We start from the raw sequence: 23,632 nt of genomic DNA, 5'->3' as shown, positions 1-23,632 counted from the left end.
CCAAGAGAGGGGTGGAGAGAGACAGAGAGAGTAGCTAACTGAGAGGGGGACAGAAGAGGGACAGAGGGGCCGAAAGAGAGAGGGAGAGGGGGCTCAAGAGAGAGGCACACACGGGGGGGGGGGAGAGGATGAGAGAAAGGGGCCGAGAGAGAGTGAGAGACAGAAATCTGCTGAGAGAGACAGAGGGGCCGGAAGAGATATAGAGAGATTGTCTGAGAGGACTGAAAGACAGGGAGAGGGGCTAAGATAGGGGTGCAGAGGCAGAAAAGAGAGAGGGGGAGGCAGAGAAGGTGGGGTGCAGAGGCAGAGAGAGAGGCAGACAGAGGGACAGAGACAAAATCAGACCGAGAGGTGCAGAGAGAGACAGAGGTACAGAGGGAAACAGAGAGGGAGAGAGGGTGTGAGAGAGGGGGAGCTGAGAGAGAAAGAGGGGGGCTGAAAGAGACAGAGAGTGGCTAAGAGAGGGGGGAGAGAGGGGAAGAGGGGCCAAGAGAAAGGGGCAGATGCAGAGACAGGCAGAGAGAGACAGGGATAGAGACTGAGGCAGAGAGAGAGACAGAGGGGGCAGAGAGAGAGTGCGGACTGAGAGGGAAGGGCTGAGAGGGGCCAAGAGGGGAGGTGCTAGAGAGACTGGGGCCAAAAGAGAGTGAGAAGAGGAGAGAGAGAGAGAGAGAGAGAGAGAGAGAGAGAGAGAGAGAGAGAGAGTCAGAGACAGACAGAGAGACATGCATTTGTGCTGAGGGGGGGCTGAGAGAGATGGGCCAAGACAGAGAGAAGGGCTGAGAGGGGAGGGACCAACAGACAGGGGAGAGAAAGGGGCCAAGAGAAAGAAAGAGGACCAGAGAGACAGAGACAGGAGGGCTAAGACACAGGGAGGGCTTAGAGAGGGGCAAAGGCAGAGAGAGAGAGGGGCAAAGACAGGTGGGTAGAGGCAGAGAGAAGGGCAGAGGCAGAGAGGGGCTGAGAGAGGCCAATGGGGGGGCTGAGAGAATGAGAGGGAGTGGGGCTAAGAGAGAGAGTCAGACAGAGGGGCCAAGAGACAGAGGTCGATGGGGGGGTTGAGAGAGAGGGGTTAGAAACCAAGAGAAGAGGGGAGTTAGAGGGAGGAGGGACCAAGAGAGCGGGGGGGGGAGAGAGAGAGAGAGAGAGAGAGAGAGAGAGAGAGAGAGAGAGAGAGAGAGAGAGAGACTAGAAAGACGGAGGAGCCGAGCTAGAGAGAGGGGCAGACAGGAAGGGGCAGATGCAGAGAGAGGCAGGAGCTGAAAGATGGTAGAGGGGGGCAAAGAGAGAGAGGCAGACAGAGATGGGGGGCAGAGGTAGAGAGAGGGGCAGAGAGAGAGGCAGAGTGAGGCCAAGAGAGGGAGGTACAAAAAGAGATGGAGGGGAGCTGAGAGACAGACAGAGGGGGGCTGAGAGAGGGGGAGGAACCAAGAGAGAACATGGCTTACAGACAGGGGACAGGGTAGCCGAGAGGCAGGGAGGGAGGGAGGGAGGGAGGGAGAGAGAGAGAGAGAGAGAGAGAGAGAGAGAGAGAGAGAGAGAGAGAGAGAGAGAGAGAGGCACCAAGAGAGAAAGAGGGGCCGAGAGAGTGAGAAGGGGACCCAGAGAGAGAGGGACTGAGAGATGGTGGGCAAGAGCAAGGCCCGGGAGAGAGGGGGCAAAGAGAGAGAGGACGAGAGAGGAGGGCCTGAGAGAAAGAGACCAAGCCAAGAGAAGGGAAGAGAAAAAAAATAGAGGCCGGGACAGAGCGGGCCAAGGGACAGGGGTCTGAGAGGGAGAGGAGCAGAGAGAAGAGGGACTGAGACAGAGAGAGGGGGTAGAGGTAGAGAAAGAGAGAGGCAGATGCAGAGAGAGGCAGGAGCCTAGAAAGAGAGGGAGGAAGGAAAGATGGGGACTGAGAGAGAGGGGGGACCAAGCAAGAGAGGGGCCAAGTGAGAGAAGGGAGAAAGGGGGCAGAGAGGGGGGCTGAGAAAGAGCGGGGGTCTACAGGGAGGCGAGAGGGAGAAAGGGGTTCAGAGAGAGTTCAAGAGAGGGGGCAGAGGTCGAGTGAGGGGACAGAGGTCAAGAGGGGACAGAGGTCGATGGAGAGGGCAGAGGTCAAGAGAGGGGGCAGAGGTAGAGAGGGTGGGACAGATGTAGTGCAAGGGGGCAGAGGTAGAGAGGGGGTAGAGGATAAGAAAGGGCAGATGTTGAGAGTGGTGGGCAGAGGATGAGAATAGAGGACACAGGTTCACAGGAGAGCAGAGGTAGGGAGAGGGGCACAGGTAGAGACAGCAGGGCAGAAGTTGAGACACAGAGGCAGAATTTAAGAGAGAGGGGACATAGGTAGAGATGGGGGTAGAGGTATAGAGAGGTCATCAGAGGGGGACAGAGGTCGAGAGGGGACTGAGGTGGAAAGGTAGGCAGAAGTTGTGAGAGGGGAATAGAGGTAGAGACAGGGGGCAGAGTTAGAGAGATTGGGGCAGAGGTAGAGAGGGGGCAGAGGTAGAGAGGGGGCAGAGGTAGAGAGGGGGCAGAGGTAGAGAGGGTGGGACAGATGTAGTGCAAGGGGGCAGAGGTAGAGAGGGGGTAGAGGATAAGAAAGGGCAGATGTTGAGAGTGGTGGGCAGAGGATGAGAATAGAGGACACAGGTTCACAGGAGAGCAGAGGTAGGGAGAGGGGCACAGGTAGAGACAGCAGGGCAGAAGTTGAGACACAGAGGCAGAATTTAAGAGAGAGGGGACATAGGTAGAGATGGGGGTAGAGGTATAGAGAGGTCATCAGAGGGGGACAGAGGTCGAGAGGGGACTGAGGTGGAAAGGTAGGCAGAAGTTGTGAGAGGGGAATAGAGGTAGAGACAGGGGGCAGAGTTAGAGAGATTGGGGCAGAGGTAGAGAGGGGGCAGAGGTAGAGAGGGGGCAGAGGTAGAGAGGGGGCAGGGGTAGAGAGGGGGCAGGGGTAGAGAGGGGGCAGGGGTAGAGAGGGGGCAGGGGTAGAGAGGGGGCAGAGGTAGAGAGGGGGCAGAGGTAGAGAGGGGGCAGAGGTAGAGAGGGGGCAGAGGTAGAGAGGGGGCAGGGGTAGAGAGGGGGCAGGGGTAGAGAGGGGGCAGAGGTAGAGGGGGGGGCAGAGGTAGAGAGGGGGCAGAGGTAGAGAGGGGGACAGAGGTACAGAAGGCAGGGGTAGAGAGGGGGCAGAGGTAGAGAGGGGGCAGAGGTAGAGAGGGGGCAGAGGTAGAGAGGGAGCAGAGGTAGAGAGGGGGCAGAGGTAGAAAGGGGGGCAGAGGTAGAGAGAAGGTCAGAGGTGTAGGGAGAGTGGGCAGAGGCAAAGAGGGGGGCATAGGTAGAGTGATTGGGGCAGTAGTGGAGAGGGGCAGAGGTAGTGCTAGGGGTGCAGAGAGATGTGGGCCACATGTAGAGCGCAGGGTGCAGAGGTAGAGAGGGTCAGATGTGTAGAGGGGGTGCAGAGATGAGGTAGAGGTCAAGAGAGAGGGGCCAGAGGTCAAGAGAGGGGCAGCCATAGAGAACGGGTGGCAGGAGTAGAGAGTGCTGCCAGGTAGAGAGTTTCGTAGAGGTAGAGAGATTGAGGCAGAGAGTGGGGGCAGATGTCTAGAAGAGGGAAGAGTTCGAGGGGGGCAGAAGTTGAGAGTGGGTGGCAGAGGTAGAGTGTCAGGGGGTTGAGGTAGAGATGGCAGGCAGCAGAGGTAGAGGTGAGCAGAGGTCAAGAGAGTGGGGCAGAGTTTGAGAAGGGGGATCAGGTCAATAGAGGGAGCAGAGGTCAAGAGAGGGAGGTGGAGATTGACAGAGGAAGGCAGAGTTCGAGAGAGGGTGGCAGAGGTAGAGAGGAGGCAGAGGTCACAAGTGGGGCCAGAGATAGAGAGAGGTCATGTAGATGTAATTCTGCACAGTCTTATTAAGTAAGAAACACAGAGCCTAATGCAAAGTTAAAAGCCCAGAGATCAAGCAGTAGCCAAGAGCTAAGACCACCTTATCTTACCACTCACTGCTCTTCTTCCCCTGAGAAAGACCTTCTTCCTGTGTCCTGTCTTTTTATTGACTTGCTGTTCTGCCTTCTCATTGGTTCTAAACCCAACCACATGACTTCTTCGTCACTACCTGTCAATACAGACCTCCAGGTCTCTATGGTTGGTACTGGAATTAAATGCTTGTGTCTCCAAGCTGGCTATATCCTTGAACACACAGAGATCTGCCTGTCATGTGATCGGGATTAAAGGTGTGTGTCACCACCGCCTGGCTTCTGCTATGGCTTGCTATTAGTTCTGACCCCCAGGCAACTTTATTTATTAACATAAAATAAAATCACATTTCAGTACAAATAAAATATCACCATATTTTCCCCTTTCTATTTTAATAAAAAGGAAAACAGTTATAACAAAGATAAGAAAAACTATATACAAAAGTACAATAACTATATACCATATATACAAGCAATAAATACCTAAACAATGTCTAGTCCATTTGCATTTGACAAATTCAGAGAAAATAATTCCATTATCTATTCTACTTTGGTAAGTCCAAAATGTACTTGATTCACTTTCTATCCTAATTTATATTACTAACAGAACTATCTTATAATGTCTTTCGATTTATACACTTACACCTCTTTAGTGAGTTTCTTTTCTTAACAAGGAAAACTATAACTATAACTATCTAAACTTTAACTATAACTATCTAATCTTTAACTCCCTCAGAGAAGGAAATAATATTACCTAAGAAGGAAATAATATTACCTTAAAAAGATAAAAACATGAAGTGTATGCAAGTGACTTCCAAAAAACTTGTGAGTTGACAGAAACAGCCAGCTGCCTGGACAGTCACCTGAGGTTTCTCCACAGCTTTGGGGCATCATCTTTAGCCTGTAGGCTTAGTGTATCTGACAGACTCATTTGTGAAGTAGGATGTACACAAGGCCAACAGTTCGACCTCACATTGGGTGAGAGCAGTCCATGTAACAGAAACACCTGAATTCCACTAGTGTCCTGTCATGATTCAGGATTTTAAATTCTGGAAATTGTTGATATTTTTTTAATTCAGCTGTCCATTCTTCTTGGCTTGTGTGTGGCTCATCTCAGCATCCTGTTTTTCTCCATATCCCTCTATTAAATGCCAATCTACTATTGAGAGGTATGAGCTTAGTTACTCTTTAAGACTAACTGTTTCAGCTGCTGTTCCACTGCACACCAGAAGCCATTGGCCCACATGCCATTCTTCTTGGCTTGTGGGTGGTTTCATCTCTTTTATTAAATGCCAGTCTACCATTGAGAGGTTAGACTCTGTCAGCTTAGTTACTCTTTCAAGAATAACTGTTTCAGCTGCTGTTCCATTGCACATCAGAAGCCATCGGCCCACTGCCTGTTCAGCTACCTTCGAAGAAAAGGGCACTGTACCTTTTCTGGATTGCAAAGGCCACTTCAGCGATGGTGCCATATTGTCCTGGCCTCAGAAGATGCCTTTTGTTAAAGCCACAACCACACTTGTCTTGGCAAGAATCAGTAGCCGTTTGTTTCGTGCCCAGTCTGTTCACATTGTCCTGTTTGTCAGCAGTCGATTTGATGATAATTTGTTGTTCAGTGGCTAGCTTTTGTCATAGTGAAAGTTAATTCCACATGCAGTTTCTTCGATGCCCATATTTTCTCAGAAGTAGATTGGTACTGCCAGGAGTCGACATGGCTCATAGCCATAAAAAAAGAAAAATTTCTAAGTTATTAAAACATTTTAAATGCCATATTCTGTAGATCTCTAAAGAGTTTGAAGATGACCTGTTTATCTAAAATATATCTGCTCGATCTTGAAAACATACTTAATATGACTATAAGTTCTATTGTAATGTCTAACTACTAACTTTCATTTTTTTATATCCTAATAGTTGGTAATAACATTCAAGGATCAGCAAATTGCATTACATTGTTAAATGAACAGTATAAGTACAATATCTTGAACAAGATTAGAAATATACATATAGCATTTTTTTTATTTTGTTTTTCAAGATAGGGTTTCTCTGTATAATAGTCCTGGCTGTCTTGGAACTCATTTTGAGGACCAACTGGCCTTGAACTCACAGAGAACCACCTAACTCTGCCTCCCGAGTGCTGGGATTAAAGGTGTGTGCCACCACCGCCCAGCTCATATAGCATTTTCTAACAATATCAATCTCAATATATATAATTTGTGTATAATATACAAAAATCCAATCCAATGTAAAGTATATAAAACTAGTAATTGTCTTTTAAAAGTATATTTAATAATTTATCTTTTTAAATCTATATCATATCTATTTCTTCTCTTTTTTTCCAAGTAGATTTAATAATCTACCCTCTATTCTGTCATTTCTATATATCGTTTTTTTAAACAAGAACCTTAAATCTAATCTCCTTTGCTTAGTCCTTTCCCTAATGCTTAACAACAACTTGTAATCAACTCTCCTAAACAAGGAAAATTATCCCAGACCCAAAACCAATTAAAAGACCAAAAAACTACCTGCCCCACACCACCTCTTTGGAAATGTGGGCATCGTATTCTTAAAATTGCTTCCTGCTGGATATGGATGAAGGTATCTTTATTCTGAAAAGAAAATTTTGGGTTAATTGTCAAATTCTTGGAAAGGTAGTTATATCCTTTGTTGTCCAGTCTGTGCATAATGCCAAAGTTCAGGGCTTATCTCAAGTCCATGTTCAAGTAGTCTATGAAATTGGATCATCTCAGCTAGCCATCTCAAAATTGCTCTGAGCATTTTGTAGTCCAAAGCTGATCTGTAGATGATTTTTGTCAGCTTAGTGGTATTATTATTGTCCATGTGGAATGGTTGTTGTTGTGGGCCCCCATCTTCCTGGAGACTTCAAATTTGATATTAGGTCTTGCCGTGATTTCCTGCAGAAAACTGATAAGAGACTCAAACACAAAGACATGTATAGGTAGCTATTTGAAGCCTTTTTTTCTTTTCTAGAATTAGTTAGTATTCTATATAACCATTAGTATCTTTTTTTTTAAAGATTTATTTATTTATTATGTATACAGTGAGTTCTGCCTGCAGGCCAGAAGAGGGCACCAGATCTCGTTACAGATGGTTGTAAGCCACCATGTGGTTGCTGTGAATTGAACTCAGGACCTCTGTTAGAGCATCCAGTGCTCTTAACCTCTGAGCCATCTCTCCAGCCGGACCATTAGTATCTTAACAAAGTTTGACACACACACACACACACACACACACACACACACACACATTAATCTTATGAATTTTGATATAAAATTTATACTTTAAGAAAAGTTTAAAGAATCAGAATAAAATCAAAGAATTGAGATTACTAGGAATACAATAGTCCCCTAATTTTTTTTTCTTTTTTATTGTGTCCCATATCAGAAGATGGCTCTTTATTCTGGTATGATACAAGAAGTTTACATTTTCCTTTTAAAAACATGCTTGAGTTTAAAGAAGGAGAGAGCCATTCTCCAACTACAAAGCCAGCATTAATTTTTAAGTGAACTGGGACTACAAGAAGAACAATAGTGTTAAATTTCTTTAGAGAAGAGCAGACACAAACATTTAGGAAGACTTATGAAATTTTATAGATGATATACCAATAGGCCATTTTACTCTTTTTTTCTTGGGCATTTTTTTAGATGATTTATCCTTTTTCTTCAGTTGTCTCATTTGTCCAGTGTTCTTCAGATTCCTTAGCCTTCATTCTCCTAAAAGACAAAAACAAAAAACCTTTCCCCAAGACTAACTTTGGGGAGCTTCCATTTTGGCAAGTTATATTTGATTAAATGAAAAGGAATGTGTTAATGGTATAAGTTAGTTTAAATTGGATGGTCAAGCTGGTTAAAGAACTATCACCTCTTCAAATTAAGAGGTCTCTCTTGTTCAAATCGAAGCTTTATCAATTTTGATGGTATCCACAGCTTAACTTCTCCTGTAGAAACAAAAGCAAAACCTCGTCCCCAACTTAACACATACCCTGGTTTCCATTCTGAGGTCAGCACATCCTTAAAGTATATAGGCTGATTTAATTCTGCAGTTTTTTCTATTTATCCAGTATCTTTCTGCAGCTGTTGTTCCTTTTTCACTAGCATTGAGAAAATTCAAAGTTAATAGAGCATTATACAGTCTATTTCTGGGGGTTTTTGTTACCCATTTCTGTTTATTTAACATATCCTTTAGAGTTTTGTTTGATCTTTCTATAACTGCTTGGCCTGTAGGATTATGTGGTATACCTGTAATGTGCTTTATATTTTAATAAGCAAAAAAACTGTTTCATTTTAACAGAGACATATGCTGGAGCACTGTCAGTTTTAATTTGTGCAGGTATACCCATGATGGCCATAACTTCTAGCAAATGAGTGATTACAGAATCAGCTTTTTCAGAACTCAAAGCAGTTGCCCATTGAAATCCTGAATAAGTATCGATAGTGTGGTGTACATATTTCAATTTTCCAAATTCTGCAAAGTGAAACACATCCATCTGCCAGATTTCATTCCTCTGAGTACCCTTTGGGTTACATCCTGCTGGTAATGGTGTTTGATTGTAGAAGGAACAAGTAGGACATTTCTTTACTATTTCTTTGACTTGTTGCCAGGTTATGGAAAAAATCCTTCTTTAAAACCTTTACTATTGACATGATGTTTTTCATGAAATTCTGAGGCCTCCAGCACATTTCCTATCAATAATTTATCAATCTCATCATTGCCTTGTGCTAGAGGGCCTGGCAGACCATTATGGGATCGAATGTGAGTTATATATAAAGGATGATTCCTTTTCCTGATTGTATCTTGTAATTGAATAAATAGTGAAGTTAATTCTGAAGCATCAGGGATAAATTCTGCAGTCTCAATATGTAACACCACTCTTTCAGCATACTGAGAGTCAGTTACTATGTTGAGAGGTTCTGAAAAATCCATTAATACCAACAGAATAGCATACAATTCTGATTTTTTAACTGAATTATAAGGACTTTGAACGACTTTACTTAAATTTTCTGATTTGTAACCTGCCTTTCCTTGTTTTTTGCATCTGTATAAAATGTACAGACTCCAGATATGGGTTTTTCCTGAAGAATTCGAGGCAAAATCCAATTAGCTCTCTTTATAAGATCAATTCTATTGCTTTTGGGATATTTGCTGTTAATTTCTCACAAAAAAATACTGTAAGCTCTTTGCCAAGGTTCACTTACTGCCCATAATTTTTCAATGTCCTCCTTAGTTAAAGGTATGACAATTTCTGCTGGGTCTATTCCTGGTAATTGTTGAAGTTCTCAGTTTTCCTTTCAAAATCATCAGATTTTTTTCCACATAAGTTTTTAATTTTTTACTGTTTATTTGGTAAAAATATCCATTGTAATATAATATCTTCCCTCTGCATTAAAATTCCTATAGGAGAATGCTTAGAGGGTAAAATAACCAAAATACAATCCAGCTTTGAATGGACACAATCCACATGTCGTTCATGTACTTTCTTTTCTATCAAGGCCAATTCTTTCTCAGCCTGAGGTGATAATTCTCTTGGACACTTTAAGTCCTTGTCACCTTCTATGGTTTTGAACAAATTATTCATTTCAAATTTTTTTTAACCCAACAAGAGTTTGTGGATGAGAAATGTCTCCAAATAATCTTTGAAAGTCATTAACAACCTGTAATCGATCTCTCCTAATTTGCACCTTTTGGGGTCTAATTTTTTGTAGACCTATTTTATATCCTATATAATTAATAGAATCTCCTCTTTGTATATTTTGAAAAGCAGTTTGTAATCCCCAGCAATGCAAATTTTTCTTTACTTTTTCAAACATTCTTTCCTTTTTTTTTTTTTTTTTTTTGGTTTTTCAAGACAGGGTTTCTCTGGGTAGCTTTGTGCCTTTCCTGGAACTCACTCTGTAGCCCAGGCTGGCCTCGAACTTGCAGAGATCCACCTGCTTCTGCCTCCTGAGTGCTGGGATTCAAGGCGTGTGCCACCACTGCCCAGCCAAACATTCTTTCTAAAGTATCTGCATTTGATTCAGCTAGTAAAATATCGCCCATATAATGATAAATTATAGATTTTGGAAATTTTTTACATATCACTTCCAATGGCTATTGTACAAATTTTGGCACAGGGTTGGGTTATTCAACATTCCCTGTGGGAGGACCACCCATTGATATCTCTTAACCGGTTGAGAATTATTGTAAATAGGCACCATGAAAGCAAACCTTTCTCTGTCTGTTTCTTGTAAGGGTATTGAAAAGAAACAGTCTTTTAAATCAATAACTATGAGAGGCCATCCCTTTGGTAACAGAATAGGCAAAGAAATTCCAGATTGTAGAGAGCCCATTGGCTGAATTACTTTGTTAATTGCTCTAAGGTCTGTTACCACTCTCCATTTACTGGATTTCTTTTTAATAACAAATATAGGAGAATTCCAAGGGCTGGTTGATTCTTCAATTCGCTGAGCATTTAACTGTTCTTCTACCAGCTCTTCTAAAGCCTGGAGTTTCTCTGTTGTTAAAAGCCATTGATGAACCCATACAGGCTTGTCTGTTAACCATTTTAAAGGTAGAGCTGTTGGTGTCTTTGGAAGACCATCAGTTGTTGTGCCCTGTTCTTGTATAATATGGATGGCTGGTGACCACTCATTAGAACAATATCTTCTAATATTTCTCTCAGAAACATGTGCTAGTTTTTGATTTTTTTTCTGAGATTGGAGGGATGTTAACCTGTGTATTCCATTGTTGCAACAGGTCTCAACCCCACAAGTTCATAGCTGTGTTAGCCACATATGGTTTTAATTTTCCTCTCTGCCCTTCTGGACCTATATATTCGAGCCATCTTGCACTCTGTTTCACTTGAGATAATGTCCCAATTCCTAACAGTTGAACATTTACCTCCTGAAGAGGCCAAGTTGGATGCCAAAATTCTGGTGCAAGTATGGTCACGTCAGCACCTGTGTCTACCAGACCAGACAACAAAACATCATTTATTCTTATTGTTAATTTTGGTCTTTGTTCATTCATAGAAGTTTGCCAAAATTTTTTCTTTAATGTTTTTCCTGAATTTTCTGTTCTGTCTCAGCCATTCCATCACCCCGAGCAGCCTGGTTTATTCCAATAGGCATTTGGTTATTTAATTGCTCTGAGTAGGGGTTTCTTCTACGACTACAGGAAAGGTCTGAAATGGATTTGCTTTGGGGGCCTGCCTGAGGCCCCTCTGGGAGTTTCCCGAAGACTGAGGCAAAGGATTACCCTGTCTCTCCTTGGTTGATCTACATTCGTTGGTCCAGTGTTTTCCCTTACCACACCTTCTGCATACTCCAGAAGGAAGGGGCATTCTGTTGCCATTGTTCCTTGAAGAAACATTGTTTCTAGGAATGCCCTGTTGACAGTCCCTTTTCAAATGTTCTTGCTTTCCACATCGAAAACCTCTGACATTCCTCAAACCTCTTGAAATTGCTTCTCCCATCCACATATCATCATGGTCATGAGACTCAACATTAAACATGTCTATAATCCAATCTTCCAAGGATGCAGATCTTGCCTTTAACGTCCTGATTATTCTTTTGCATGCTGCATTCGCGTTCTCAAAAGCCAAAGATTCAATTATTATCTGGCTAGCTTCTGAATTTGGGACCATTCTCTTTAGTGCTGAAGTCAGTCTTTGTAAGAAATCCGTGAAGGATTCTTTTGGGCCCTGTATAACTTTTGTAAATGACTCAGTTTTCTTTCCTGGTTCCTCAACGCTATCCCATGCATTAAAGGCTGCCATTTGATATACAATTAGGGTTTGGTTATCATATAAACATTGTCTTTGTATTTCAGCATATTGGCCTTCTCCAACAAGCTGATCCTGGGAGATTTGCACACCTCTAGCCCTTCACTGATTTTCTGTGGTTTTAGCTTCGTCTCTGAACCACATACACCACTGCAATTGGGCCCCTGGTTCCAGGATAGCATTTACCAGCTCTCACCAGTCCTATGGTATAATCTTATTATAAGGTGACCAGGAGTTTAACATTTGCTTTACAAATGGGTTATGCATGCCATAAGATACTATTGCCTCCTTAAACCTTCTTAAATCTAACATTTCAATTGGAGTCCAATTATTTTGTGCATTCACCTGACCAGGTAGCTGCTGTACAGTTACCGGATAAATTAAGGGTGATTGTTTGAAAGTAGGCTTTCTTTCTATAACCTTATAATCCAATCCTGAAATAACTTCACCATTAAATTTTTCTGTCTGAATCAGAATTTCTCTATAATTCATTTTAACAGGTTTTTCTAAAGCTTTTATCCTGGCACTTTAATTAACTATCTTTTTAATAGTAAAATAAGGATAAGAAAAAGTAATAATGTGCATAATTGGTGTAATGTACATCCCATCAACATTAATCTTCTCATATAGTTATTCCATTTTCATACTGCCTAAATTTTTATCAAACAAAGTCCAATTCTCTTCTATTGTACACATAATACCCATTTGTTTTTTTAATGTGGAAAAATTTTTCTCTTTTAAGAAGTTTTTCCTTTAAAATATCTGATATCTTAGTTGACTTACAAAGTCTGCATAGAACAGTAGAAATCTGAGGGAATTTCAAAACAGCTATCTAGCATCTGATATGGGAATCCAGAGAGAGAGAGAGAGAGAGAGAGAGAGAGAGAGAGAGAGAGAGAGAGAGAGAGAGCAAGTGTAGCCATGTGTTCTGACTAAAAGTTGAAATCTAGCCATGTGCTCCAGCTGATTCAAGCCTGAACTGGGGATTTCTTAAACTCCGACCATGTGAGTTTGTGATTCAGCCACAAGCAACTTCAGCTGCAGCTTCAGTCGTGTGCAGCTCTGATTATGTGCAGTTGGACCAGTAGCTCCGGCCAGGCCTAGGGCCTGGAAACCCTGGCTGAGTCAGGGCCGAGCCGGTCGAGCTGGGCCTGTTACCACCACCAACAGTTTTTAATGAATTCTTGCCACGTTGGGTGCCAATATAGAAGTAATCCTAAACGATCTTATTAAATAAGAAACACAGAGTCAAATAAAGAGTTAAAAGCCCAGAGATTGAGCAGTAGCCAAGAGCTAAGACCACCTTATCTTATCACTCATTGCTGTCCTTCCCCTGAGAAAGACAGAGATATTCTTCCTATGTCCTGTCCTTTTTTATTTTTACATTCTGTTCTGTCTTCTCATTGGTTCTAAACCCAACAACATGCCTTTTTTGTCACTGCCTGTCTGTACAGACCTCCAGGTCTCTGTGGTTGGTACTGGGATTAAATGCCTGTGTCACAATGCTGGTTATGTCCTTGAACACACAGAGAGATTGCCTGCCATGTATGATCAGATTAAGGGCATGTGCTAACACTACCAGACATCTGCTTAATGGCTTGTTCTTGGCTCTGATTGCGAGGCAAATTTATTAACATAAAAATGAAATCACATTTCAGCACAAATAAAATATCACCATAAGGTCAAGAGAGGAGGCAGAGGTAGAGAAGGGGAAGAGGTAGAGAGGGGGCAGAGGTTGAGAAGGGGCAGAGGTAGAGAGGGGGCAGAGGTAGAGAGAGGGGGCAGAGGTAGAGAGGGGGCAGAGGTAGAGAGGGAGCAGAGGTAGAGAGGGGGAAGAGGTAGAGAGATGGGGCAGAGATAGAGAGGGGGGCAGAGGTAGAGAAGGGGGCAGAGGTAGAGAGGGGGCAGAGGTAGAGAGGGGGCAGAGGTAGAGAGGGGGAAGAGGTAGAGAGGGGGCAGAGGTAGAGAGGGGGCAGAGGTAGAGAGGGGGAAGAGGTAGAGAGGGGGCAGAGGTAGAGAGGGGGCAGAGGTAGAGAGGGGGAAGATGTAGAGAGGGGGCAGAGATAGAGAAGGTGCAGAGGTAGAGGTAGAGAGGGGACAGAGGTAGAGAGGGGGCAGAGGTAGAGAGGGGGCAGAGGTAGAGAGAGGGGGTAGAGGTAGAGAGGGGCAGAGGGAGAGGGGGCAGAGGTAGAGAGGGGGCAGAGCAAGAGAGGGGGCAGAGCAAGAGAGGGCGGCAGTGGCAGAGAAGGGGCAGAGGTTGAAGGGGGGCCGAGGTCGAGAGAGGGGGCAGGGGTAGAGAGTTGGCAGAGGTAGAGTGGGGGTCAGAGGTAGAGAGGGGGCAGAGGTAGAGAGGGGGCAGAGGTAGAGAGGGGGAAGCGGTTGAGAGGGGAAGAGGTAGAGAGGGGCCAGAGGTAGAGAAGGGGAAGAAGTAGAGAGGGGGCAGAGGTAGAGAGGGGGCAGAGGTAGAGAGGGGGCAGAGGTAGAGAGGGGGCAGAGGTAGAGAGGGGGCAGAGTTAGAGAGGGGACAGAGGTAGAGAGGGGGCAGAGGTAGAGAGGGGGCAGAGGTAGAGAGGGGGCAGAGGTAGAGAAGGGGGTAGAGGTAGAGAGGGGGTAGAGGTAGAGAGGGGGTAGAGGTAGAGAGGGGGCAGAGGTAGAGAGGGGGCAGAGGTAGAGAGGGGGCAGAGGTAGAGAGGGGGCAGAGGTAGAGAGGGGGCAGAGGTAGAGAGGGGGCAGAGGTAGAGAAGGGGGCAGAGGTAGAGAGGGGGTAGAGGTAGAGAAGGGGGTAGAGGTAGAGAGGGGGCAGGGGTAGAGAGTTGGCAGAGGTAGAGTGGGGGTCAGAGGTAGAGAGGGGGCAGAGGTAGAGAGGGGGCAGAGGTAGAGAGGGGGAAGCGGTTGAGAGGGGAAGAGGTAGAGAGGGGCCAGAGGTAGAGAAGGGGAAGAAGTAGAGAGGGGGCAGAGGTAGAGAGGGGGCAGAGGTAGAGAGGGGGCAGAGGTAGAGAGGGGGCAGAGGTAGAGAGGGGGCAGAGTTAGAGAGGGGACAGAGGTAGAGAGGGGGCAGAGGTAGAGAGGGGGCAGAGGTAGAGAGGGGGCAGAGGTAGAGAAGGGGGTAGAGGTAGAGAGGGGGTAGAGGTAGAGAGGGGGCAGAGGTAGAGAGGGGGCAGAGGTAGAGAGGGGGTAGAGGTAGAGAAGGGGGTAGAGGTAGAGAGGGGGTAGAGGTAGAGAGGGGGCAGAGGTAGAGAGGGGGCAGAGGTAGAGAGGGGGAAGCGGTAGAGAGGGGGCAAGGTACAAAGGGGACAGAGGTAGAGAGGGGGCAGAGGTAGAGAGGGGGCAGAGGTAGAGATGGGGCAGAGGTAGAAAGGGGGCAGAGGTAGAGAGAGGGCAGAGGTAGAGAGGGGGCAGAGGTAGAGAGGGGGCAGAGGTAGAGAAGGGGGTAGAGGTACAAAGGGGGCAGAGGTAGAGAGGGGACAGAGGTAGAGAGGGGGCAGAAGTAGAGAGGGGGTTGAGGTAGAGAGAGGGGGTAGAGGTAGAGAGGGGGCAGAGGTAGAGAGGGGATAGAGGTAGAGAGGGGGCAGAGGTAGAGAGGGGGCAGAGGTAGAGAGGGGGAAGAGGGGACAGAGGTAGAGTGGGGGCAGAGGTAGAGAGAGGGCAGTGGTAGAGAGGGGGCAGAGGTAGAGAGGGGGCAGAGGTAGAGAGGGGGTAGAGGTAGAGAAGGGGGTAGAGGTAGAGAGGGGGCAGGGGTAGAGAGTTGGCAGAGGTAGAGTGGGGGTCAGAGGTAGAGAGGGGGCAGAGGTAGAGAGGGGGCAGAGGTAGAGAGGGGGAAGCGGTTGAGAGGGGAAGAGGTAGAGAGGGGCCAGAGGTAGAGAAGGGGAAGAAGTAGAGAGGGGGCAGAGGTAGAGAGGGGGCAGAGGTAGAGAGGGGGCAGAGGTAGAGAGGGGGCAGAGGTAGAGAGGGGGCAGAGTTAGAGAGGGGACAGAGGTAGAGAGGGGGCAGAGGTAGAGAGGGGGCAGAGGTAGAGAGGGGGCAGAGGTAGAGAAGGGGGTAGAGGTAGAGAGGGGGTAGAGGTAGAGAGGGGGCAGAGGTAGAGAGGGGGCAGAGGTAGAGAGGGGGTAGAGGTAGAGAAGGGGGTAGAGGTAGAGAGGGGGTAGAGGTAGAGAGGGGGCAGAGGTAGAGAGGGGGCAGAGGTAGAGAGGGGGAAGCGGTAGAGAGGGGGCAAGGTACAAAGGGGACAGAGGTAGAGAGGGGGCAGAGGTAGAGAGGGGGCAGAGGTAGAGATGGGGCAGAGGTAGAAAGGGGGCAGAGGTAGAGAGAGGGCAGAGGTAGAGAGGGGGCAGAGGTAGAGAGGGGGCAGAGGTAGAGAAGGGGGTAGAGGTACAAAGGGGGCAGAGGTAGAGAGGGGACAGAGGTAGAGAGGGGGCAGAAGTAGAGAGGGGGTTGAGGTAGAGAGAGGGGGTAGAGGTAGAGAGGGGGCAGAGGTAGAGAGGGGATAGAGGTAGAGAGGGGGCAGAGGTAGAGAGGGGGCAGAGGTAGAGAGGGGGAAGAGGGGACAGAGGTAGAGTGGGGGCAGAGGTAGAGAGAGGGCAGTGGTAGAGAGGGGGCAGAGGTAGAGAGGGGGTAGAGGTAGAGAGGGGACAGAGGTAGAGAGGGGGCAGAGGTAGAGAGGGGGTAGAGGTAGAGAGGGGGCAGAGGTAGAGAGCGGGCAGATGTAGGGGGTATATGTAGAGAGGGGACAGAGGTAGAAAGGGGGAAGAGGGGGCAAAGGTAGAGAGGGGGCAGAGTTAGAGAGGGGACAGAGGTAGAGAGGGGGCAGAGGTAGAAAGGGGGCAGAGGTAGAGAGGGCTAGATGTAGAGAGGGGGCAGAATTAGAGAGGGGGCAGAGGTAAAGGGGGCAGAGGTAGAGAAGGGGGTAGAGGTAGGGGGTAGAGGTAGAGAGGGGGCAGAGGTAGAGGGGGCAGATGTAGAGAAGGGGGCAGAGGTAGGGTGTAGAGGTAGAGAGGGGGCAGAGGTAGAGAGGGGGCAGAGGTAGGGGGTAGATGTAGAGAGGGGACAGAGGTAGAAAGGGGGAAGAGGGGACAGAGGTACAGAGGGGCAGAGGTACAGAGGGGTAGAGGTAGAGAGGGGGCAGAGGTAGAGAGGGGGCAGAGGTAGAGAGAGGGCAGAGGTACAGAGGGGTAGAGGTAGAGAGGGGGCAGAGGTAGAGAGGGGGCAGAGGTAGAGAGGGGGCAGAGGTAGAGAGGGGGCAGAGTTAGAGGCAGTGTTAGAGAGGGGGCAGAGTTAGAGAGGGGGCAGATGTAGAGAGGGGGCAGAGGTAGAGAGGTGGCAGTGGTAGAGGAGGGGAAGAGGTAGAGAGGGGACAGAGGTAGAGATGGGGCAGAGTTAGAGAGGGGACAGAGGTAGAGAGAGGGGGTAGAGGTAGAGAGGGGGCAGAGGTAGAGAGAGGGCAGAGGTAGAGAAGGGCCAGAGGTAGAGAGGGGGCAGAGATAGAGAAGGGGGTAGAGGTAGAGAGGGGGCAGAGGTAGAGTGGGGGCAGAGGTAGAGAGGGGCAGAGGTATATACGTAGCAGAGGTAGAGAGGGGACATGATTTCCCTGGCGGAAAAGGGATAAGTGTTCTGATCAAGGCAGATGGGAGCTGACAAGGAAAGAGTTATGGGGTTATGATGTGGGACAAATGAGAGGGAGAGGCAGGAGGACTGAGAGAGAGGGCTAGAGTGAGAGAGAGAGGGTGGGGAGAAAGGGGGAGAGAAAGATGGATATAGAGAGAGGAAGACAGAGGGGCAGAGCGGGAGGGGCAGTGTGGTTGCCAGACTGAGTTGGGTACAGAGAGAGGTGGCAGAGAGAGGGGCAGACAGACAGAGGACATTGATAGGACAGAGAGAAAGACAGAGACAGAGGGACAGATGCGGCCAGAGAGTAGGGGATCAGACAGTGGACCAGAGAGGCAGAGAGGGGTAGAGCAGAGAGGCAGAAAGTGACGCAGATGGGCAAATAGAGAGAGAGAGGCAAACAGAGGGCCAGAGAGAGGAGGATAGAGAGACAGACAAAAACAGAGTCAGACAGGCAGAGACAGAGTGGGACAGGGACAGAGACAGAGACAAACACAGACAGACAGACACAGATGGACAGACAGAGACAAAGACACTAGCTTATGTGGAAAGAATAAAGCATCCCTGACCCTGATTCTCTGCTTTGCCCTGCTGAATGGGTGCTTTTTCACATGGCACTCAGATTTTCTAATCTGAGTGTCTTTTTCTAAGTGATTCCTAAAGTGTCCTGGAGCAGCTAAGATGATGACATCCTTTTCTATACTGTATATTGGCAGATTGTAGACCTGTCACCCAATCAGACTGTGTTGTCAGGTTTTGTGCATTACATTCTCTATCAACCAACATTGGGGAGATCTTGACCTCAGTGGTAACGCTCTAAGGTCATAAGGGTATGCAGATCCTGCATGAAGAGTCAAAACACCCCTGCTGCAAACTACAGACCTTGTGCTAAGTAACAGGAGAGTCTGTTTAGGAAGCTTTTGTTCTAGGCTTGCATATGAAAGGGATGGCCAATAGGAAACTTGGGAAACAATTAAGGTTTGTTTTTTTCCCTCCAGGATTGGGGAGTTCAGTTGAGACAGTCTTGCCACACACACCAGGCTGGCTTTGGACTTGGCATCAATCCATCTGCTTCTGCCTAGTGAAGTTGACTTTTTTCTTTTTTTAATGTTTAACATTTTTATTGCAAAGACACAAAAGGAAAATACTTGAAGTTAAAAGCAGTCTGTTATCTATATGTAATCACAAATGATAGCAGGGAAATAGTATTTGTATAGAATATAATGTTACATAAACAACCATATGCCAAGAAACTAAAATATGTGTCAAAATCTGGAATAGTTTGATGTTCGCTGGTTCTCTAACATTATCTTGAAAGTCAAGAAATGCTATTGCTTAAGTCATTCCTACTAGGAATATTTACATATTCACAATATTTGATGTTTGAATAGTTATGTCCCCAACATCAATGCATAAATAATTCAGTTTACAACAAATGTTTGTTGACTGTAAAGTTCAAATTGGGTTACAACGTTTCTAAATTTATAAGATATCTAGAGATTTCTAAGTATTAACTAAGCTTTGAAAATTAATTGAAGGATTTGAATCTGTGTAATAACTTGGTCAATGTCTGAAGACTGGTACAGTGAATTGCTGTGGGATATACTAAGAAATTTCATGAAGTGTACCCATTACATGAATTTTCTAATGCTTTCTAAGAGTTGAGCATGTGGTAAAGGCCTTGCCACATCCTTAACATCTGTAAGGTTTCTCACCAGTATGGATTCTGTTATGCAGTTTCCACATTCCTTATACTTGTATTGTCTCTCTTCATTTTGGTTGCTTATATAATGCTTCTGATGCATCTGGTCATGAAATATTCCTGATACCAATTTCTGGATATAATCTTGTATATTCTTCTGTGAAAACAGGTCTTGTCTTTGGTGGGAACACAGAACGCCTTCACCATGGCCCCAGGTAGCAAGCAGGCCTCCAAAGTTTACACACTCCTCACCATCTTCATTTCTTCCTTTCTGTGTCAACAGCGCATGAACCATTCCACTTCTCTATCACTCAGATTTCTCCACCACATACTTCCTTATAATAAGGCCCATGTGCTCAGCACCGCAAGGCACTGGAGTGGCCCATAGGTTTCTTCTCAACAGCCAGGGCCTAAGGACCCTGACTGGCTAGTCCCCATGTGAGCAGGTCATCAGATGGAGGTGGCTGTCTTCCTGCCTCGATTTCTTTCTTAAGTCACTGATCCTTTACAGGGTGGTAGATTGCCGTCTTACAGATACATCCAGGGGTGCTCTGCCTCTGTCCTCAACAGAAGGAAGAACCTGGTACTCCTAGGCTGAAGTGAAAATGACTTCAAGGATTTTGGAGTACAAATGCTGTGTGGTGCCCTGATTTGTCAGATATGTAAACTTGAGATATTCTAGTAACTCATTGTTATGGGCAAAGTGGGAAGGAAGGTGACAGGTTAGGCATGTTGGATTTTCAGTAAGAAACAGCTGCAGTTAAAAAGGAAAAACTTAGGGCAGGCCAAACTTAGGCAAAATGACAAAGTAAATGAAATTGCCAATAGACCCCAGTTCTCCTTGGATATAAACACAGGAGCAGAGGCAGATAATAGGCAGCGTGTATCTCATTGCTAAGAGAAACTTTATAGTAGAAAAAGAACATGGGACCCAGATCTTGCTAGATTTGGCTAAACTCCTAGATCTCTTATATACTAACTATGTAATCAAGATAACTTAATGTCTCTGAGCTTCAGTATCCTTGACTGTTAAATGGTGATAATGCTGCTTATTGACTACTTGAAGTCAATATGAGGATTGAATTGAGAACTCAACTGTGAATGTCCCTAGTAGATATACCCATAGCACATAGGAGGTACTACATGTTAAGCCAAATGCATTTCTACTTCTTATACCTGCTAGTATGCTAATGTGAACATTTTGGGTGTCTTTGGAACCCAAGGGGGATGAAACTATAATGGTGTGATTTCAGGCAGTGGAGATCTCAGCCTTCTGTGATCAGTGTCCATCTGCCAGCTCAGCAGGCTCGCATGACACACAAAGTAATTTTTAATTCCAATACAACTATGCTCTGTTGGCAACTAACCAGTGGCCAGGTGGCCATTTGTTTCTTGTACAGAACTAGAACACATAATGGAAAGTAAAGGCTTAGTGTAAAAATGCCATAGTCCAAAGCCAATTTGATAGATTGAAGCAGAACTGAACTCAGCATAAAAAGCTGATTGCAAGCCTGCAACAGGAACTGCTGATCTACTAACAAAGTGGTGTCTTTTGATTTCAAAAGCTCAAGAGAGTGCTTATTACCAACCAACCAAAGGGAATTATGTATAATGTGATTAAATCTTAAAGGTTAGGGCCTTCCATAGCATTCTCAGAAAGATGTGAATGGAATCTTATTATCAATATCGATATAAACTTTAATGCTTCTTTAAATGTAGAGTAGCCTAATAGTGGCATCACCCTAAAGCTTATGTGCTACAATAAAAATTCTAAATAACAGCAAGGAAAAATTGTTTTGTTGGGATGGAATGCCATTATGTGTTTTTATGTAAGTTGTGGTGCTATTTTTCATTTCACTTGTGTGTAGTCTTTTAACTAGCATGCTTGTACTGTATTTTCAGGTCAACTGTTAAACCTTTATAATCTAGCACATAGCAAGGTAATAGCAGTGTGCAATAACATTGAATACAAAATGAAGGATCATACAGAGTAGCCATTATTTTCAGACCGCAAATAAATTTTGAGCATTAGAATATATATAGCAGAGAAATCAGTAGAAATCAGTAGAAAAATACATAATTATCCAAATAGATGAGAGGAAGATATGGATTATTTAAAATGGTGGGCTGGAATCAATCCAGGAGTACCAATCCTAGGGGATAATTCTGTCTGAATTGTAAAGATTAGAGGAAAGGTATTTTCTATGAGCATTTTACCAGGGTCTGAATCTTATTCTTGAAACTGTATTTTGCTCTGTAAATATACTAGCACAAATCATTAAGAAGTACATATAAGAGGTCCATTAGTAATTAGGGTATCTAGGGGAAAGACAAGACAGATAGTGTTCAGTAAATATTAATTTAAAAATTATTTATCTAAATTGTTTATTTTTAAAAAAACTATTTGAGGTTGGGGTTTTAGCTCAGTGGGAGAGCGCTTGCTAGGCCCTGGGTTCAGTCCTCAGCTCCGGGAATAAAAGCAAAAAATCATTTATCTAAGCTAGTCAAAGTAGCTCACACCTGGAATCACAGCACTCAGAAGCTCAGGCAGGATGATTGCAAGTTCAAGCTTAGCCTAGGCTACATAGTGAGATCCGAACTCTAACAACAGAAAGGTGAGGTATCTAGTCAGTGTTCCAGCATGGATGGGGGAGGGGCTACAAGACCCTATGCCTAGTTGAAGAGATACAAGAGTCAAAGACTGCTAAGGGAGGGAGAGTCAGTTTTCCTTCAGAGATAAGCCCTCAGAAGGGTTGCCCAAGCCCAAATAGTCAGCCCTATATACGCATATAGAATGGGAATTTGAGAGGGGGTGGGGGTACAGGAGGAGCTGGAATGGGGAAGGAGGAGCGATATGACACAAATTCATTATATTCACATGTGAAATTATTAAAAAACTAAAAATAGGAAAAATTTTAAAAACTGGCTATTAGAAGGCTAAGGGAAAATAAGAGATTGTATACCCATAATGACAAAGTTCACATTAACTCACTTCCCAAGCAAATGTTTCTGTAGGACTGGTAGATTTTGAAGAGAAGACACTGGCTTGATATTTCATATTGTTGGCATATTTGTGATGAGATCTCCATGTATGGACTTTTTGTTCTGTGCATGATGTGGACAGAACAGGTTGGGGCAGAAGAGAGGATGTGTGGGTGCATGGGGCCTAGAGGTTGGAAATGGCTTAGGAGGAAATGAAATCAGGTGGACAGAGGGGACTGGGTTGATGCACTGATTTGTGTCCTGGTCCAAGCCTGGAGTGTAAGAGTAGATCTGGCTGAGTGGAAAGGTTGGATGTGGTATGAGAAGAGCCTGACAAAGCCTAGAGGTTAGTTTCTATAAAGGGTCATTTTTATTTGAAACAGGGTCTCATGCTATACTCCAGTAGTCCAGGTTACCCTGGAACTCCTTCCAGTCCTCTGCATCAGCCTCTCAAGTGTTGGATTATAGGTGTGAGCCACCACACCAAGTTAGATGGTCCTTTGCTCAGAAGTTTATAGAGGAAAAATATGTAAAGTCATAGCTGAAGGTATGTATAGGATTGGACAAAGCAGGTAATTTTTTTAAATCTATCCTTTTGCCTTGTTTTAAGCTAGATACATTTGTAGAGAAGGAAGTAGAAATGTGGCAGTTTCATGAATCAAATCAAATGGGCTAGTGGCACAGGTTATTAGACAAGGTAAGAAGGCACAACCATTTTGTCATTTAAAAAAATTTTATTTTCCAGTTTTATGCATGTGTATAATTAATTTTAGTCCTTGTCACCCCATTAAACTGTTGCATTTCCCATTCTCCCACTAAAACGCTTCTTCTCTACAAATTTGCTTCCTACTTTCATGACTTATGTGTGACCGTCTGAGTTGAAATAGGATTGCCTGCGTGGGAGGTTGTTAAACGATTTGAGTGGTTACTTCACTGAAGAAAGTGACACCCCTTCCCTCTGCCACCATTCCCTATCAATAGTCCCCGAGAAGAGTTGTGGCCTCATGAACACTTCCCCTTTCCATGACGAAATGTTAACAGGTTCAATAGCGTGGGGTCCTTGTATAGGTAACCACAGCCTGTAGGGAGCTCATGAGTGCATTGGTCATTCCATGTGCTCAAAACACTGTTTCACAGCACTCATCCTCAGACTCTGGCTTCTGGCCTTTGTAATTTCCCACCTTCTCTTCTCTGAGCCTTGCAGTATGGTGGTGTATGTGTGTGTGTATGTCCCATTTAGAGCCTAGTACTCCACAGTCACAGGCACTTATTTTTTGCACTTTGATAGATCCAATGTAAATCTTTTTATTACCTGCCATTAACTGCAAAGAGAAGCTTTTCTGATAAGGACTAAAAGCTATACTTATCTATAGGTATGAAGACATATATTTAGATGACAGTGTGATACTATGTCAGTTCAACAAACCAATATTAGTAGGTTCTTCCCTAGGGCCTATGATCTCCCCAGTCATGAGTTCTTGGCCGGTTTTACAGTACCAGCATCTCCACCTGTGGATTGTGCCTTGAATTAATTTAATTTAATTTAATTTAATTTAATTTAATTTAATTAGAAAATGTATGGTTACTCCTATAGCAGCCATGCCACTATTGAACCAAT

Source organism: Peromyscus maniculatus, chromosome X, assembly GCF_049852395.1.
Source record: "Peromyscus maniculatus bairdii isolate BWxNUB_F1_BW_parent chromosome X, HU_Pman_BW_mat_3.1, whole genome shotgun sequence".
Taxonomy (NCBI): Eukaryota; Metazoa; Chordata; class Mammalia; order Rodentia; family Cricetidae; genus Peromyscus; species Peromyscus maniculatus.
Note: the sequence above shows the minus strand (reverse complement) of the source record.